We start from the raw sequence: 17,115 nt of genomic DNA, 5'->3' as shown, positions 1-17,115 counted from the left end.
CTGAATCCAAGATCAAGCAATGGCTTTATACAGACAAAAAAGTTTTTATTTCACAGCTGCAGCTGTTCGTTGAGAATGAGGCCACCATGAGTGAGATGTTTGAAAATCTCCGATTCCTCTAAGACATCTAACCTACGCTCCTTTTCGGTATGCAGGATATTATCGCCTATGGCTTTAGGCACGTGTCCAGTAATTAAGAGATGATCGGCAAAGGATGAATTTTAGGGACTGGTGCCGTTCTATCTCAAAAGATGTTCTTTATATCTGATGGTGAAAGCACGTCCGGTTTGTCCTATATAACACGAGGAGCAGGTATCGCAGATGAACTTAAAAAACGCCAGAACCTTCTGTAGGGGAGCGAATGGATTTGAAATTATGAATGAAATTTCTCTTTAGATTATTATTAGTAGAGAAGGCAACATTGCAGTTGTATTTGTTGCGAAGCACGCGCTAAATCTGATAGGAAATGGGTCCTATGAAAAGAATAGAACAACGTTTTGTTTGGGTTAATTTCAGTGCATGAGGTGTGGAGCGTGGTAGTTGTTGCAGTTTTCTTTTTTAGGATATCGTCCACTATGTTAGGCGTACATTCATTATTGACTGCTATGGTTTTAAGTAAATTATTCTCCTCGTTAAACTTTTCTGTTGAAAGTGGTATGGAGGTGGCTCGGTGGACGGCAGAGTGAAAAAAGGTCATTTTTTGAGACTGCTATCTTACGTCGCGTGCTGCGGAATGCGGAGACACTACAAGCAACACAGTAGAAGCTTCTAATTTGATGCAATCAAGTTTTAGTTATCGATTATTCAGTAATTGGCCGGTTGTGGTGCCTTGGACACGACCGAGGACCTTAAGATTTTGCATGAACCGACGTCTGGCAGCCACATTGCACGAGAAAATGTGAAAAGTGTTCATATGTAGTAAAAACCTAAGAAATCCTCCCGTTACCGTCATTTGCTTACGAATCGACGTAATGCCAGATCGTCACATTGGACGCTTTTCCCTCCCAAACGTGTACATTTATCGTCTGCTAACATATGTCGCTTGCTGCGGAATGCAGAAACACTACAAGCAACACAGTAGAAGCTTGTAAGTTGATGCAATCGGCCAGTAGTATATTGCACAATTCAAGTTTTAGTTATCGATTATTGAATAATTGGCCGATTTGTAGCCTTGGACATGACCAAGGCCCTTAATATTTTGAATGAACCGAGGTCTGGCAGCCACGTTGCACGAGAAAATGTTAAATGTTTGTGTGCTAATATGTAGTAAATCCACTCCATGTATATTACCATACCCGGTTATTTTTACTCATAAAAATTTGTCTGTAGTCTTGTACGAAATGTTTTCACAATTTTGGTTTGTTTTCTAGATGTATAGCAATTCGTTACGAAAGATGGAAGAGTTTGATTCTTACTTAGAGCATTAATGTTCGATTTGCACTTACAGTACTGCCCTGGCTGCACACTTTTCTGGGTTCGGAACTGATGCCCTTAACGTGAATTTACTTTGTCTTCACCACAGCATATTTACTTGACGTAAAATACGACGAAATACTCCGCCAATACAGTTCGATTACCATCTCGTAACTGTTGGACCTGGTGGTCTACCGGCACAGTGCGTGGTTGCAAATCGAGAACCGTGCGATCGAATCCCAGTTGAACCAATAAATTTTTCACTCTGCGTTTAATCCAGCCTTCACCTCTCAATGATATGAGGAGTCGGTAGAAACAACATGTGGTGCGGATTCCACGTTAAACTGCCGATTCCCTTCCCCGGTTGGACAACTGGTATACGTTTATGATAAGCAAGTCGCCAAAGTGCCGTCCGATTGAAAGACTTAAACGAGGGCACTGAAATACGCGAAATTTGTTAGTATTATTACACTGTCGAAAAGCAGTAATGTGACCACGTGTTAAAATCCCGAATAAACGCCTTTTGCAGCATGAGATGTACAGGAATAGAGTCAATGAGGTAATTACAGTGATAAGAAGCCATTCCGACTGCAGTACTTGTCCAGCTGCGATAGAATTTTATCGATTGACGATCCGTGGCACAAACTACTCGATCGAGATGGCCCCTCAGATTCTCGATTGGGTTTAAAGCCGGGAAATTTGGCGGTCAGGGCAGTACGGTAAATTCATCCTAGAGCTTTCAGAACCACGCACATACACTGCGAGCTATGTTACACGTGCATCTAAGGGTGGATATGGTCCCCAAGGATAGGTGCGTACTAGGGTTGATCCATTGTGCCTTTCAGAATGACGAGATCACCCACGGAATGCCGCGAAAACATTCCCCACACCATTACGCTCCCTCAGGGTTGCAGGGCGTTTGCTTTCAGACGTTACACGCCAATGAAAATCTGTCCGATGGGACATAAAATGTGATTAATATGGAGAGGCCACCTGTAGCACTCAGTGGACTTTCAGTTGTGGTACCGGCGTGCAAATGCAAGCTTTCAACGCCAATGAACAGCAGTCAGCATGGATGCAGGGACCAGGTGGCTACTGCGGAAGCCCATGCATTGTTGAGGAAACATTGGTGGCAGCCCTTGGTTCGCCTGGGCAGTCAGCTGCACAAAAGTTGCACATCTATTCGCCAGCACACTTATCTGCAGCTATCTCTCACCTGTGTCGCCTACTGCCCGTAGTCCAACACACTTGCCTCGGACCCGGATTAGAATACCGAGATTTTGCCACGCACGGTTTACTTTACATACAGTGGCATTTGAAAAGATTACAGATCTTGCCGTTTCGGAAATGCTTCAACCTTTGGGAAGAAAGCCAACGATTATGCCCTGTTGGACGGCACATAAATCGCCCCTTTTACGCATTATGACAACGACTTCACTGTTTCCAGCCTCCCACCCTCCCGCCCCCCCCCCCTTTCATCACCTACTAATGCTATCACCTGGCGTCTATGAGTATTTACACGAAAACAGGAGTTGGTCACATTAATATGACTGGACCTAGTATTATTATTATTATTATTATTATTATTATTATTATTATTGAAACTTCCTGGCAGATTAAAACTAGGTGCCGGACCGAGACGCGAACTCGGGACCTTTCCCTTTCGCGGGCAAGTGCTCTACCGTCTGAGCTACCGAAGCACGACTCACGCCCCGTCCTCACAGCTTTGCCAGTACCTTGTCTCCTACCTTCCAAACTTTACAGAAGCTCTCCTGTGAACTTATTAATATTTAGTTGTTGTTCAGTTGTCTTTTGTGTGTGTAGCGTTGCCAGGTTACTTGCTACAGTTAACTTTTCTTTGCCTTTGCTTGAGTCGTCTTTCAAGTTTGCAGGGGCCACCGCTATTTGGCGCTATTGGACTGCGACATTACTGTTCTTTCAAAATGTGCCGTTTGTTACTCTTAAAACTAACAAGGAGAGCTTACCAGCGTTGAGATCGACTTTTTTAAACCAAATAAGCGGTAGTGTAACTCAAGATTCCCCGTATCAGACCCTGCATTCAGGTGGGCCTCCGTTTGCAAGTAACTGACGGAAAAAGATTTCGGAATTTTGCGTGATGCTACATAGCGCTAAGGAAGTCGTATTCCATAGTCTGGTTACGTGTCATAATGGTTAGGATAGAACCTTAACCATGCCTCGTCAGGTGCAATAATTTTTTTATTTTTAAATCTCTATCGAAATGACTTTGATGCCTATTTTTACTCAATTTATTGGTTTAAATGTAATTTCTTTCGTTCTATTCCTTTTTCACATCGTTTTAAGCACCGTATGAACTTTTCCATTTGTTCAATTTTTCTTTATATCATTCTTCTTCCAATCGGAATTTCTGTGAATGTGTATTTTATTATACCTATCTGTTTGACTATTCAATTATTTCAAAATTCCGATATATTAATTAAAAAACAAAAGACAAAATAGTCTATTTATATTGACTGTGCATTAGTGTGAAAAATGTATTTTTCATTACAAGACGTGCCTTTTTTTGCATGGTAATCGACATACAAATATTTAAAACATAACCTAAATTCTTGCTGCACTATGGAAAAAATAATGTAGATGAAGATTTAAATGAGAGAAGGTTTTATAAGTAAAATAAAAATCAAGCCAAGTGAGAAATCGATATAATGAACATAATAACGTAGACGAAAATATGGGGTCATAAAAACAGGAGAAATTAAATCGGAATTGATACATGAAGATAATTAAAAGTTCACAAACAAATATTTCCAGTGTAGAAGGGATGATAAGAAGAAAAATTAGACCAAATGAAGAGGTTCATATCACTATTGAATCACGTGACCGAGGAGTGGAAATAAAAAAAAATATATTTACATCAATTGAATGAAAATGATTATCACTGTCACTTCGATAAACACCCAAAATAGATTTTTTTCTCCGGTGAGATTCGAACCCACAACCTCATGCATGTGAAGCTAGTATCCTTTCCATTACCCTCACAACCAACTTATGTCACTCAGCTTTCTTAATGCTACCGAGCGTCACACAAAATTCAGAATTTCTTTTCTCGTCAGTTACTCGCAAACGTGGGCCCACCATGAAGAGTGGCCGCAGTGTCTGAACCTACATAACCGTACAGATGGTTTCAGACGAAGTGTTACTTGCAGAGGAGTTGGATAATGAGCTATCGGCCTGGCAATTGAGTTGGAGTTTGGACGAAGCAACTTTAGGCACGAAGGAGATAATGATGTGTCCCTCCGAGAATAATTCTGCCTGGGCTGTAAGCGGCGCACATCTAGCGTTTACAGAGTTGCCAGCTAAATCTCACACCGGAAATGTTATTATTAAGCTCAGTTTCCACAGCAGCGAATGGAAGCGAACGCAACCGTATGAACATTTGCAGACCACTTTCCAGTATTCACTACCTTTCGTCTACGAGGTCCGTTCAAAAAATTCTGGAACTTCTCTACGCTAACCTCCACTTATTTGTATATGATCTCCCCCACGACTGATACACCGCTCCCAACACCGTTTCCACTTCCGAGAGCAGACTTGGTTCGCCTTTCGCTGGACCGCGCGTCTATCGTTACAAATCTTCGTCCTCTCAACTTGGTTTTCAACTTTGGAAATAAAAAAAAAAATGTCTGCAAGGGCCAAGCTGACCTGACAAGCTTTTTTATTTTTTGATCGTTGAGAACATTTCCCTACCCATTGTGAAGACTGAACCTTGTTCTCAACGTCATAACTGCAGACCCACGTCTCATCACCAGTTGTAATTTTCTTAAGGAACATCTCGTTCTCATTTGGGTGAGCCTAAAGCTCTTCTCAGATTTGCGAGGCGGAGGTCTTTCTGCTCTTGACTCATGAGCCGTGACACGAACTTGGGGCCAACACGATACATTCCAAGATGCTGTATTAGGATTTCACGATCCAACTGCAATGTTACATTCTTCTGCAATCTCTCGGACAGTCAGTCTTCGTTCAGCACGCACAGTTTCGTTGACGTTCCTGACACAAGCGTTGCTGGCAGAAGTCGAAGGACGTCCTGCACGGGGTCGTCTTCCGTCCGGCCGTTTTTAAACCGTGTGAACCATCCGTAACACCGAGTACGGCTTAAGCACTCATCACCATAGGCTTCCTGCATCATTTGATGTGTGTCTGTAAAGGTGTTCTTGAGTTTAGCTTTTAAGTTCCTATGGGGCCAAACTGCTGAGGTCATCAGTCCCTAGGCTTGCACCACTTACACACACCCATGCCCGAGGGAGGACTCTAACCTCGGACGGGGGCAGCCGCACGAACCGTGGCAAGGCCCCGCAGACTGCGCGGCTACCCCGAGCGGCGGTTTTCTTGAGCTTCACGCAAAATTTAGTGCAGGCGCATTGCAATTAACAATGACGTGTCCGGTTAAAGTTTCCAAATTAACTGAGCAACGTTCAGCGATGCGTTTTCCTTTTCAGAAGGTGGAAAACGGCCAAAATATTTTCCCTAACGATTTTTCAGTATGGTCGAAGCCGTACGAACGACGGAAATTTTCGATAAATACGTAGGACAGTTAAAAAACAATCGAACTTCAGTGACGAATGAAAAACGCCGTGGCCGGCCAATTGAAGTGTCTCCTCCTTCGCTTAAAGCCGACTCTGACGACATTACTCCTGGTGGCCGACGTGTTGCATTAGAACTGAATAGCAAAATAGCTGCAATAGGTAGTGGCACAGTTCGTAACGTTGTCAGTGACATGCTCAAGTACAGCAAAACAAGTCCAACGTGGGTCCCGCAAGAATTCACACAACAACACAAGGAAACAAAGAGTGCTATGAATGTGAAGGTGAACCTTTTCTGAACGAGATTTTAACGTGTGATGAAACTTTCGTTCAAAATGGTGAACCCGACTCGAAAGGACAAGGCGTGAAATGGAAGTACACCAGTTCACCTGTCCGAAAGAAATTCAAAACTCGAGCATCAGCGAGGAAAGTGATGCTGGCCATCATCTGGATGCCACAGTTGTCGTATTTTGGTGATTATTTGGAAGATCAGCGTACAGGATGCAGCGCCGACCACTCACACATACTAATGAGCAAAGTAAAGCCAGCGATGAGAGGAAAGGGTCGCCAATGTCAAAGAAAAGACGTGATAATATTACATAACAATGCTCGCCCACACACAGCGCAGCTGATCCAAGAAACCACTGGAAGGAAAAAGAAACCATAATGGGTTGGGAAACTCTACGTCATCGTCCCTACAGTCCAGATTTGACTTCCGTGAATTTTCATTTTCATATCGCTGATATTATGCAGAATGGAAGCTGTCTGCAGCGTAATTAATTCATAAGAAAAACTTCAAAAGTCAACCACATTTGCAGAGCGTTTATTGCTACCTGTTTGATCCGCTCAAGGACGCATCGCGTGGAAAGGATTCAGCGACAGCGAGTAGGTTAAAACAATTTCGGTTTTACTTACTTCATTCGCATTTATCGCCTATCTCTTGCCCAGCAGTATTTCGCAAACGACTGGGAAAAGCGCAAGTGGCACCCGTATATAACGAGATCAATATACATTTGCCTTATGAATATTACACCTGTAATGGGTCCAACCTAAGGCAGTTTAAAAAATCGCAGGTGACACTCGTGTACAAGAAGAGTAAAAGAAAGGATGTGCAAAATTGCAGACCAGTAACCTTGACATCGATTTTCTGCAGAATTTTAGAACGTATTCTGAATCTGATTATAATAAATTTCCTAGATACCGAAAAGCCTATGTCCATAAATCAGCACGGTTTTAGAAAGCTGGTGTGAAAGCCAGCTTGCCCTTTTCGCACATTATATACTGCGAACCACGGATGAAGGGTGCCAGGCAGATTGCACTCTCCTAGATTTGAGAAAAGCCTTTGACACGGTGCTCCACTGCACACTGTTAACGAAGGGCCTCGTATGAGCATACGGAGTAGGTTCCCAGATATGTGAGTGGCTCAAAGACAGATACCAGTACGTTCTCGACGTCGAGCGTTGATCAGAGACAAGGGTATCGTCAGGAGTGTAACAGACAGCTGTTATTCTCTATAGACATAAATGATGTGACAGGCAAAGTGAACAGCAGTCTGAGCCATGCCGACGCCGGTGCCTTAGTCAGCTGCGCTATGTTTGTCGGTTGAGGACCCAGGACACGAAGAGCCTCATCGAGGTGGTCCCACATATTCTCGATTCCGTTAAGCCCGGGAAGCCTGGTGGTCGGTGGAGTACAGCAAACTCATCGTGGTGCTTTTCAGACCACGCACGTACACTGCAAGCTGTGTCAGAGATTAAGTTGTTCTGCTGGTAGGTTCCGAGGGAAAACAAACTCCATGTAGGTGTGGCAATGGTTCCGACGGATATTTCTGCTCATGCACTGTGCCCCTCCAGAACGACGAGGTCACGGCGGGAGTGTCACGATAACGTTTCTGAGACCAAAACGATCCTTCCTCCGGTCTTAACCCTGCCGTCGACTGTTGCAGGGTATTCACTTTCAGGTGAATCACGCCCTACACACCAACGTCTATCTGTCACTTGAAAAGCCCGCTTGTTACCGTGCAGTGGACGCCCAGTCGCAGAACTAGCGTGGAAATTCCAGCCTTCGTCCCCGATAAACAGCAGTCAGCATAGGTGTGTGGACCAGGCGTCTGATGTAGAGCCCCATACGCAGCATTTTTCGGCTAGTGGTCTTTGAGGAGACACTGTCGGTAGCCCCTCGGTTCACGTGCGTGGTCAGTTGCTCAACAGTTGCACGTTATTTACCTGCAGCCTTCTTTAACTCCTGTCGTCTTTGGAAGACATACAAGAACAGGGATTAGTGGAGAGATACAGGGATGAAGAAGTAGTTCGATTGTCTTGCCGCATGTATGCTGTAGAGCACATCTTCCACCGGACTGCCTTGATGATGCATAGATGGTAACAGCGTAGCAAATGCCCAGTGGCGAAAAGATCATGAATTCGTACACTATATAGTCAGTCAATAGGTGGAAAATCCTAGTACACCATCTGAAATGTGGAATTGGTGAAGACAGGCAGTCGACCGAATTTATTTCGAAATAAATTCACTCTTAACTTGGCTTCAGATGCATTAGGTAATACCTCGATACCTAACACAACTGTATCAAAGTTATCTGCGTTCAGAGAATTTATTTCGAAGTAATTTTGGTCAGCTTTCTACCGTCATCAATTCCATGCACAGGACCATGAATGCTGTCGAAGTTTGGCATAGCAAACGATACTCAATAAGGCAAAGGTATCTGAACCTACAATTTCTGATCAATACGCTAAAGAGAATGCAATAAAATCAATACCTGAAATTAAAAAAAAAAAGATATCCGTTGATCAGCCTCTTCAGTGAAAGAGGTAAAAGAAATTTTAAGAACACGGTGGATTTAAGACGTTTAAAATTTACGACATTCCTACGAAAAGTTCGTAAAATAAGACAGGAATTAATGTTGTAGAATGGAAAAGGCAAAAAAAAAAAATTTTTTTTTAAACACGGCTATGCACTATGTGCATAGACAGTTTTAAGCCTAGATAAAATGTGGAGGGGCGTTCTTATTACAAAACGACAAGCAGAGCCTCCACATTGTCGCTGCCTCCTTTGAAGATCGGAGAACCCGCAGCTAAAATGTATGTGGTCAGAAACACCGCGTTGACTCACGGGTCGCCAAGTCCACGGCAGCAAAATCCCATGACACCCTTCAAGAGGCGGCGAGGCATCTCGTACAGTAGTTATTTGAGAGTGAATTTATGCCTCGCTCCTCATGACACGTCATCAAACTGATCTTCCTGCTTCTGGAGTGTCTACAGCGAGTATGAGGGAATGCCGAAACGTTACATCTTATTTTTGCTCTGTTCTCCGTTCCACACCTTCAAGGACCCACTTCTTTTCTGTGGCACTCGAACACTTGTACTTCTTCGATGTCATTTTCGCGACAGATTTATGTACTGTGCTTATGCTTTATTGAGAAAACACGGGAATTTTTCGAAGTGTACAGGGGTGAAACGATTATCTTAATAACCGATAAAACAATTCTAGATATCGAGTATTACGTACCAGCTGGCACTTCATTAGAAAATGTTTACGGGGGTGTCTGTTATGACAGTCGCTTCGGTTTATGGAATGTACCGAACACATGAGGTTTCTTCGATAAATAGAAGTTCTTAAATGGGTCTTGACAACACGATCGAATTACAAAGGTTCAAATAGTGAGACTCGACTGCGTGTAACTGCATAGGCAGATTTTCGGTCCCTGCAAATAATTGTAACGCAACTAAGGACATTATAGCGACACGAACGTCAGCCGCGTAAATAAGTCGTACACTAAGTGGACATCCAGCGGACGCAGGTAAACACTTCCTGTTATACCATGCCTCTGCTGCCTAGGTGTAAACACGGAGGACAGCAGGAAGTGCCCTACGACCACTAGCTGGACTCCAGAGCATGAAACAGCCGGGGTCCTCGGTGGTCTAGTGGTAAGGTGTCTGGAACGTTCCAGCGCCTCGGCTGGGGCTATTCGCCCCAGCCGGGCCGGGGTTCTATCCCCGGCCGGCGCTGGAATTTTCAGATTTCCGAACACTAGCCTCCACCTCTGCCCTGGCATGTGGCGCATGCCGGGTACCCCCGTGGGGTCCTTGCTTCGGATCCCACGTGTAGCTCACTCCCACACTACAAACTAAACCTGATTATGCTACTGCAAACATTTTAAATTTCAATTCACACACTTCCTTCACCAGACTTCATCTACATATATTTTAAGGTACTTAATATATCTCACTATCAAAAGAAACTGCATGGTATCATTAATATTTGTAGGATTACAACTATGAAATAAAAACCTTACAAAAATAAATAAATAAAAGATTTTGTTTTCCATCTTGTGCTGAATACCCAAACATCTGCCATTTTCTTGTAGTTAACAGCCAATTATCGAAAAAAAAATTATAATACTGATTCATATATTACATACTATATTTCGCACATTCTCAGTGCTGAAAAAGCTGTAATTATTTCAAAGTCATAAGAAAATGCATAATATTATATCAATAGCAAAACACAAGCCAACAATGTGTTCTTTTTAGTATCATGATTGACTATGTGATAAATAAATTCTGTATAAGAAATCGTTTCGTAACAGTTGACAATACCTTTTAAAAATACATTGTTTTCACTAAAATTGCATTTTCAAAAACGAACACAGGCCTTCTTTCTCAAAATATTCTAGTGTCAAAATGAGGTGTCTGATATGACACAGGTCACTAATGAGACAAACACTTTTTTTTTATGAAAAACGATATTTCTCGTTGTTTTATGTGAGCTGAATGCTGAATCAAAGAGATAACACTTAACATTAATAAGAGGAATTTCTTGGCGATTTTACTAACACGTCCATATATTTCATATAATATTTCGATTAATAGTTATATGACAACCTCTCTGCCTCTACTCCTTGTAAAAGTATCTTGTGGATCAGAAAAGAAATTATATTACTACCTCCACAGGTTAAATCTAGTTGAATGAAAGAGATTGTAAAGGCCGTAGCCGAAGACGCAGAATGTTACCTTCGCTGGAATGCGTTTGCCTTCAGTAATGAGCGAAACTGTAAAATAAGATAAAGGGATGACAAACGTATATTATTGTTGTACTATTATATCACTAACGTTGCATTGCAAGAAACTTACTTACAGTTCCCCTTGCTGTTCAAAATTCTTTAACCCACAATACCGTGCGATTATTTTGGTACCATTTAATGTAACAGTAGCTCCGACACCTCACTGCGCAGAGGAAATTGAACCTACATTTCGTATTTTTGTTAATGAGAGAAACAGAGACTGTCTGCCAGTATGGCTGTTTCTTTTACTATTAAATTCCGAGCCACATATCCATTTTTAATGCTTAAAAGTGCGGACAAAACTTTTAGTAATACTAAATTACAAAGAGGGAATGATGAATGTAACATGATGCATACATAAATGTCACTGGAGATGTAGTTTGCATTTTATGTTACGAGAACAGAACTATTTTGTAACGCGTGAAATACACAATGATACGGTAACAAACCGAGCAGTGATGCCATAGTTTTGTAATAATAGTGTAAAGGAAGAAGTAAACAGCAACTAGACATTTAAGTCACTCAATTTTCGCGGCCATCACTTTGCTGCTAGGTATCACTACCAGTCCCTCACACACTCAGTTATCACTTCGCTGCTAGGTGTCGCTACTAGTCCCTCACACAGTCAGTTATCACTTTGCTGCTAGGTGTCACTACCAGTCCCTCACACACTCAGTTATCACTTCGCTGCTAGGTGTCGCTACTAGTCCCCCACACAGTCAGTTATCACTTCGCTGCTAGGTGTCGCTAATTCTCCCTCACAGTCAGTTATCGCTTCGCTGCTAGGTGTCGCTACTAGTCCCTCATAGACACAGTTGTCTATAGTGCAGGGCTTCGCTACCAGAGGGCTCTATCAGCACCGGCGAGGACTCACTCTGTCGGCGTTTGCTGCTTCACTGTTCAACATCTATGCTCGCTGACGTGACTGCTAAATCTTCAGACTAAACGAAAAAATAACACAAATACCAAATAGGGCAAATAGCGATAAGTGCGAATACTACCGAACCATCACTTTCATACGTCCTGGCTGAAAATACTGATCCAAAATATTTACAGAGGAATGGAACACATTAGAGAAGACGAGATAGAGGAAAATAGATTTTGAGAGAACACACTAGCCGCTAGAGATCGGTTGAAGAAATTCAACCGCTATTTATAACATCCATAGATGTAGAAAATAACTTTTGACAGTTTTGACCATAACATACAGTTTGAATTTAAGATGCAACCACCGATAAAATACAGTGAGCGGCATGTTATCTAGAACTCGGCCAGAAATCAGACAGCAGTTGTAAGACTTAACAGGAAGCTGGTACTTGACAGTTGAGGAGTGAGAGTGAGAGAGAGAGGGAGAGAGGTGGGGGGGGGGGGGGGGGGGGGGTTCTAGCCCCATCTTCCATGTTATTCACTTTGCATACAGAATGTTTCACACGTCATGCTACACACTTATCGAGTCTGTAGACGGGAATCGATGTCTGGAAACGTCATCCAGCGACGCTACAGAGTATATAAGTTACAGGCGCTGCAGTCTGTAAAATATGTGTATACAGGGAGATCTAATGAAGATGTTACCAATTTTCTATGGTGATGGAGATGGATAAATGTATCAATTTGAGGTTATGTCGCTATAACGGAAAATTAGAAGAGAAGACATCCCTGTTATGTGTGACAATATGTACCGGTAGTGTTGTAGCTAAAATGTAGGGCAGGAAACTTTCGGAGGTGGTAGTATGTACCGAAGGAAGAAGACAATGTCCAGTACACATGGGCTGTAAAACGCATACCTTGAGAGCTTTAAGGACTTGTTCATCTTCGCTAGCATAAAACATGTCTCCACTATTGAACAAGTGCTCATAGCTCCTCAGGTATGCATTTTGTGGCCCATGTTTACCGGACATTTTTTCTTACTTTGATTCATACTACCACCTTTGAAAGTCAGCAACGAGAGTATCAGTACTTGTATTCCACCGTCAGAGGTAACATAACGATTTTCTCTTTTAACTTTCGACTCATTCGTTTCCGGTACTGGGGCCCTTACCTCAAATAGATACATAATCACGGCATCACACTCTACTTACATACATTTGCCGGAGCTGGCGCCTGTATTTTGGTGCTCCGTAGCCTCGTTAGATGACGTTTGCAGGCATGAGTTACTATGTAAAATTGCCAGCTCTAGAAATGTATAAAGAAAGCAACATACGAAACGGACGAGAAATTCGGGAAATTAATCGAAAATAAAGAATAAATAGAAGTTGTTTCCAAATCAAACTTTCATTTTGCTGCTGCTGATCTGAAATTTCGTGGCATTTATTCGCTCTGAAGAGGATCGTTCAAACGATGGTCGAAATGTCGTTATTTGAGTTGTTTCACTGTTTTATAATGACATGGCCTAGTAACCAAAATGATTTTCTTCAAGTTGTTTGTAGGAATTCTATCGCTTCTCTCCGATATTTTCAGTATGATATTAGTATTTTTTCCTACACCTAGCAACTTTAGTAGTGCTTGAAATGATGAAAATAGTACCTAATACTTTTTGGTATGGAGACAGAAACGGTGTTTCGTTTTAATGATAACGATATACAGGAAAATCCAGCTATGTTTCTGCGAAGTTGCACAACGCCGAAATCTGAAATACATCCGTATATTTCGATTGTGGTACAACAGCTGTAGGTAGGAGACGAGGTACTGGCAGAAGTAAAGATGTGTGGGCGTCGTGAGTCTTGCTTGGGTAGCTCAGATGGTAGAGCACTTGCCAGAAAAAGGCAAAGCTCCCGAGTTTGAGTCTCGGTCCGGCACACAGTTTTCATCTGCCAGGAAGTTTCATATCGGCGCACACTCCGCTGCAGAGTGAACTAATTCTGGAAACCGCTGTACAGGTACTGGAGAGATACAGGACGTTCCAAAATTCCCGCTAAAAACTTCTAGGGAACTGAGTGACGATATTTTGAACTGGAAGCCATGTATGGAAGCGTATATCCGTGCTACAGCCGTAAAAATACATCTTCGCTAATGTGGTATGCAACAGGGTAATCATCACTGGAGGGGGGGTTACTTACGTCGGATCGTATGATGTCATTTGACGGCTGTCCTACCTCTCTGAACTGGTTCGAGTCTCGTTCATGTGTCTGTGAGTGATAGAGCAACATTGCTGAGTACACTTTTGCCGAATACACCGACAAGAGTGTTCTGTGTGGCCAAGCTCACAGTACTGGAAGAGCTGCTGGTCGCCTTTATCAAGATCGTTGTCCACAACGCCTCACTCCTCCCCACACGCTTTTCGTTACATTTGCGCAACGTCTTCGAGAAAGGTTGCCTTCACCGTCAGCAGGTGCATCTGTGGTGCGCCATAGAGGCGCAGCGCACGCGAGTTGGAAAATATATTTATATGGATATGGTGCCTGTTCTTTCGGACATGTCCGAAAGGACACTACGAATGTAGCGAGTGGACATACAAGGTGAGAATGTGGGTCTCGCGGAAGGCGTGCGCGAGATAGTCCCTGCAGTCCCTGTGCCCTCGGTGGCTCAGATGAATAGAGCGACTGCCATGTAAGCAGGAGATCCCTGGTTCGAGTCCCGGTCGGGGCACACATTTTCATCTGTCTTCAGCTGAAGGTATTAATATCATTCTAATTTCGAACTGGAAAAGGCCCTCCTGTATAAACAGTGTCTCTGAAGACCGATTTTTTTTGTTTCTTTGGTTATTAACGAGTGGAACTGTAGAACAATAGATGTATTGGGTCACATCTACTCTGAAATGCCAAAAACTGGTATAATAATGCGTATTCAAATACAGAGATATGTAAACAGGCAAAATATGGTGTTGCGGCTGGCAACGCCTGTGTAAGACATGTGTCTGGCGTAGTTGTTAGATCGGTTACTGCTGCTACAATGGCAGGTTATCAAGATTTAAATGACTTTGAGCGTGGTATTATACTCGGCGCAAGAGCGATGGGACACAGCATCTCCGAGGTAGCGATGAAGTGGGGATTTTCCTGTACGACCAATTCACGAGGGCACCGTGAATATCAGCAATCCAGTAAAACAACAAATCTCCGACATTGCTGCGGCCGGAAAAAGATCCTGCAAGAATGGAAACTGAAGAGAATCGTTCAGCGTGGCGAAAGTGCAACCCTTACGCAAATTACAGAAAATTTCAATGCTTGACCATCAACAAGGCGGGTTACAATTTACCATTCAACGAAACATCATCTACATGGGCTTTCAGAGCCGAAGGTCCACTCGTGTACCCTTGCTGACTGCACAGCACAAAGCTTTACGCCTCATTTGGGCCCATCGGTACGAACATTGGACTGTTGTTGACTGGAAACATATTGCCTGGTTGGACGAGTCTCATTTCAAAATGTATATAGAGTATGGACGTGTACGGTTATGAAGACAACATCATGACTCCATGGACCCTGCATGTCAGCTACGGACTGTTGAAGCTGGTGGAGGCTCACGTCGTATGGCGTGTGAATTTGGAGTGATGTGGGACCCCTGATACGTCTAGATACAGCTCTGACTGGTGACACGTGTGTAAGCATCCTGTCTGATCACCTGCATCCATTCATGTCCATTGTGCATTCCGACGGATGTTGGTAATTCCAGCAGAACAATGCGACACCCCACAAAACCACAATTGCTACAGAGTGGCTGCAGGAACACTCTTCCGACGTTAAACACTTCCACTGGCCACTGAACTCCCCAAACATCCTGTACGTTTCTAGTAAATTGTATAGCATTATGGAGCATATCTGGGATGCCTTGCAACGTGTTGATCAGAGGAGATCGCTACTCCCTCGTACTCTTACGGATTTATGGGCAGCTCTGCAGGATTCATTATGTCAGTTCCCTCCTGCGCGACTTCAGCCATTAGTCGATTCAATGACGCGGCGTGTTGAGGCATTTCTGCGTGCTCGCGGGGGCCCTACACGGTATTTCTTTGGCTCTTCAGTGTAACAAATTACTTGTCAAGGTGACAGCGTTACCAACATGTTTTCAAATGGTTGTAGCACACGGTACGTTTCCGGAGAGGGGTTACAACTTAAAATACGAGTATTATGTACTCAGTCCCCTGTACAAATTCCAGCAGTTAGTGATGGGAATTTCAGAACATCCTGTACGTTTCCAGTAAATTGTGTAGCCGTTGTCGTATTATAACTGATATCTGCGAATACATTTCATAATTCGTGACAGATCGTCAGGCGCGACTGCAGACGTCCGCAGCGTTTACCCAGGGGGCGTCTTGGCTACGGCAGCTCTGACGCCCACGAGAATAACCGGAGGTAGAGAGCGCAGCACGGCTAGTTTGAAGGACATTTTCAACTAGTGTTGCCAGAGGTGTCTCTTTTTAGAGATACCACGACTCGCCGCACGTAAGCTGTAAGCGGAAAGCCAAATGCTAACATTTCGAAATACACTATCCTATCAGTAAGTGTACAGGCACCAATTAGTGGACATTAATATGCAGTGTGTCCACCCTTTGTCTCTATGGCGGCTTGAACTCAGCGCGGGACACTAAGTGAGGTGCCTGCCGACAATTTACGCACCACACACGGAAATAGTATCTACGTGTTTGTCTTTGTACATGCCAGGCAATACATTGCTCAGCAATATTGCCATGTCTCTCACAAATTTTGAACGTTTGGAGCACAATGGGCGGGTTCTTTAAAGCAGGTCGCGATTTTGACGATGTAACGAACCAACTGAACTGAATTTGGTACGATATCCGTCAGGAGGTTATCCACTAACTTTATCGATGTCAGGCCGAATAACTGCCCGCGTAAAGGCCAGAGGTGGACCAACACGTTATCGACTTATCAATTTGTGAAGCTCTTTCTCTTGAATTAATCATCCAGTTTTTCTGCAACTCTAATCATTCATTTGCCCCTACACGTACATCACATGTATCTACTTCCAACGCACTGGGTAATTCCTCCGGGATACGTTTAATTTCCTTAGTGTGTAAATATATTTGGTGCATGTCATTCAAAAACGTTTGAAACGAAATAGAGGGGAGCGGGTTGTTGCTAGGAGAACATAATGTATTAGACTCGCGGATCATGT

Source organism: Schistocerca nitens, unplaced genomic scaffold (assembly GCF_023898315.1).
Source record: "Schistocerca nitens isolate TAMUIC-IGC-003100 unplaced genomic scaffold, iqSchNite1.1 HiC_scaffold_468, whole genome shotgun sequence".
In the NCBI taxonomy this organism is placed as follows: domain Eukaryota; kingdom Metazoa; phylum Arthropoda; class Insecta; order Orthoptera; family Acrididae; genus Schistocerca; species Schistocerca nitens.
This window is presented reverse-complemented; position numbering follows the sequence as displayed.